Below are 3,702 nucleotides of genomic sequence, written 5' to 3'. Positions count from 1 at the left end.
TGCGGACAAGCGCGCAAGCAGGCGCCGCAGTCCGTCGCCCTCGTCTTCAGACAATCGTCCGAACCCTCGGTTCGTAGAACATGAGTTCAACTCGGGCAGTGAGGACGATGCCGAGTTCGAGAGCACTCATGATGCTCCTGCGGGCTCTGTGGGAGGGCACAGCCCAGTGCCCAGTGAGCACAAAGAAGACAGCGTGCAGTCGTCCGCTAGTGATCACGGTGATCACAGTCCCAGGACCTCTGTGCGCTCTGAGAGTCCGGCCGTTAAGGCTAAGGGCACTCCCAAAGCCGGTGGCGATGAGGAAGGGAGTCCTCGCAAACGTCTCTCGCTTGCCGAGGGTCTTGCGCGCGCTAAGGCCTCTAAAGCCGAAGGCGCCAAGCCCTCAAAGAAGCGTACCGCCTCTAAGTCTCCACTCCGCGAGGAGAAGGAGACTCGACGCTCCTATCAGAGTCTCTTCGGCTCCTCGGATGAAGAGGAGGAGAAGGAGGAAGAAGAGGAAGAGGAGGGTGCCATTGTTGAGCCCCGGGAGGTCTCGAATGACCTCGACCAGCAGCAGGAGGATTTCCAAGCTGCCCAGCGTGTGCGTGGGGGTTCGGTGGCGGCACCCGTCAGCCAGGGAGCTGCCATCAACTCAAGAGGGTATTGGCCTCCCGAGGAGAGCTCTGGGGCTGACCTCTTCTTAGAGCTTCTTGTCGCTCCTCGTGGCCTTGTGGGCGGCCACACTTCTAGGGGCATCTATGAACGAGCCCTTGTTCAGAAAGAACAGTTGTTCGTCGACAACGTGGAGGCTGCTCGGTGTGTGCTTCTCGCGCCACACCGCATTCCCCTTAAGGACTTCACGACTTGTCGTAAGAAGCCCGAGACCCGGGGTGGTCTCTATCCTGTTTGGGGATACCCCTGGGTTATGCCCGAGAACTGTCCCACATGGAGTTCTTGTGAGGACATGTTCTGGGCGTGGGTGGAGACTCTCAAGTACTCGCCCACGGAGTTATGGGAACTCCATGAAGATCAGCAGCTGTCCCACATCCTGGACCAGCGTGATCTTCGTGTGAGGTTTGCCCACTTGATCAGCAAGCGTATGCTGCCAAGGGACATCCTGAAGCGCGCGGCTTCTAGCGCTCACGATGAGCGCGGGTACGGTATGTATTCATCATCCGTACCCCGTTCGGGCAAGAAGCCCCGGACTACTTATGAAGCTGCCGCCGCTTCTGTTCCCAGATTGCGACAGCCTTCGGGCAGTCAATCAGGAGCCGTTCAATCGGCTCCCACGAGTTCTCGGAGTGGGCATAACCCCTCCACTTCACGAGGAGCTGTCGCTTCCCGCGACACCGTTGCTCCTGGAGGATCCGCTCCACGTGGAAGTGGACTTCTCCATTCCGGTCAAGCAGGGGCGGAGGTGCCCTCGTACGAGTACGAGTACTCGGCGCCTCCCGAGAGCCACTCTCGTTCGAGTGCTCCGACTGCGGGTCCGACACGGGACCCTGAGGTTGACCGCCTCCGTCAACGTCTCCTCGTGCTTGAGATTGCACTTGGCCTTGGGACTGGCGGTAATGCTGCCGCCCAGGCCGGGAATCAGGGCGAGCTCGCTCGTCTTGCGGGTCGCCTGGACCTGGTGGAGCGAGAGGTCGCGAGCCCTGCACCTGCGGGTGGACCGCCGGGCCTCTTCGTCCGATCTGGACGAGGCCTTTCGCATGATCCGACGGATCGAGGCTTTGTTGCCACGTCCGGAGCCGCCTGCGGCACACTCCCAGACGTACGCGTATGGTGCGTACCCGGCGTACTCAGCGTACTCGGCGTATGGCGCCGGGGTCCGTTCGTATGGAGCCCCTCCGGCGTACGGTCTTGACCGCAGCCTTGCCGTCCCGACCGAGGCTTGGGTGCCTGCTCCGACGCCCTCGTCGACGACTGTGACCGGCCCTCGCTTCGAGGAGCTGGGTCAAGGGGGGTCTGCGAGTCAGCAACCCCCTGCGGGTCAAAGTACCGCTTAAGACGTCCGACATAGAACGTCGGGTGCGTCGTCATTGACTTTGGAAGGTCGATGGTGTACGACGCACCATGTCTGGCCAGGACTGCAAAAGGTCCGATGAAGCGGTGCTTCAGCTTGTTGCTGCCGACAGAGCTGACAGTGTCTAGCGGTAGGTTCCTCGTGTCTAATAGCACTAAGTCCCCCACTTTAAATACACTTAAGTTTCCTCTTCCATGTTTGTCTGAGTACTCCTTTTGTCTATCCTGGGCCGCTGCCATGGCATCGCGGACCCTGCTGACAATGTTCAGCTTGGTATCCATAAAGGATTCCACCTGTTTCCGCAGCGAAACTGGCCTCACATCCGAGACCTGGGAGGAAAGGGCTTTCCGAGCCTCTCCCCCACTTAGAATAGAGGAGTCAGTGTTTCCTCAAGGAGTGAGAGGCACTCTGGGGTGTCGGAAGCCGTTCAAGTAGAACGGCGTGAACCCCGTGGACGCGTGCACCGCGTTGTTGAGCGCAAACTCAACAACTGGAAGCTGCGTCGACCACGTACGTGGCGCTGCCGCGCACACACTGCGCAGAGTGTCCTCGAGCACTCGATTGACGCGCTCTGTTTGGCCGTCTGTCTGCGGATGATCCGCAGTGGACATCTGCAGACGAGTTCCCAGTAAAGGGAACAGCGTTTTCCAAAACGCAGCAGTGAACCGCGGGTCTCGGTCCGAGACAATCGTCTCCGGGAGACCGTGATAGCGGAACACGCCATCGACGAACAACCTTGCGGTTTGTTCGCCCGTCACAGTGACGGGAACTGGAGCAAGATGTACCATCTTGCTCAGCCGACACACGAACACCAAAATTCCGGTGTTGCCGTGTCCGTCGGCGGGAAGCCCAAAGATGAAGTCAAGACTCATCGACTTCCAACAATCAGCCGGTACGGGCAGGCTCTGTAGTGGAGCCGAAGAGTGCCCTGCGGGTTTAACCCGCTGACATGTTTCACATGTCTTGACGTACCGGGCGACCCACTTGTACATGTGGGTCCACCAGAAGGACTGAGAGACCGACAGAAAGGTCTTCTCGCGGCCCAAGTGGCCGCTGGAGGGCGCGTCATGCGCCTCCGCGAGGATGTCGAACTTCAGATCCTCGTCGTTGGGTACGACCACTCGTGGAGGATCAGTGGGCTCCACCCGATAATAGAGGAGGCCCTCCTTCAACTCATATCGGTGGAGCCGTGAGCGCTGTCGCGACGAGAGCCAGTCGGACTTCGCGCTCGTTCCGGCCTTAAGGAACTTGACGATAGGCGCGACAGCCTCATCGTCCCGATACGCCATGCGTATCCGATCATATAGATCCGTTGTCACCCGCGTGATGTGGGCCAACTCATAGTCGGGACGCCTAGAGAGGGCGTCCGCAAGCACGTTGAGCTTGCCCGGCTTGTACTCGACGCGGAAGTTATATTCCGCGAAGAAGGACAGCCACCTCGCCATCCGTTGGGAGAGGTGAGGCGAGTTAGTCGCCGTCCTCAAGGACGCGTGGTCTGTGTAGATCACAAAGGGCGTAGAGCCCAGAAGGTGAACACGGAACTTCACAAGGGCATATTTCATTGCCAGGAGCTCCTTGTCATGGACAGGGTAGTTCCGCTCGGCGGCTTTGAGCTGTCTGGACTGGAATGAGATGACTCGTTCTGTCCAGCCGTGTCGTCTCTGCAGCAATGCACACTCGATGGCGTAATCGGAGGC

This window comes from Phytophthora infestans, genomic scaffold, assembly GCF_000142945.1.
Source record: "Phytophthora infestans T30-4 supercont1.16 genomic scaffold, whole genome shotgun sequence".
Lineage (NCBI taxonomy): Eukaryota > Oomycota > Peronosporomycetes > Peronosporales > Peronosporaceae > Phytophthora > Phytophthora infestans.
Note: the sequence above shows the minus strand (reverse complement) of the source record.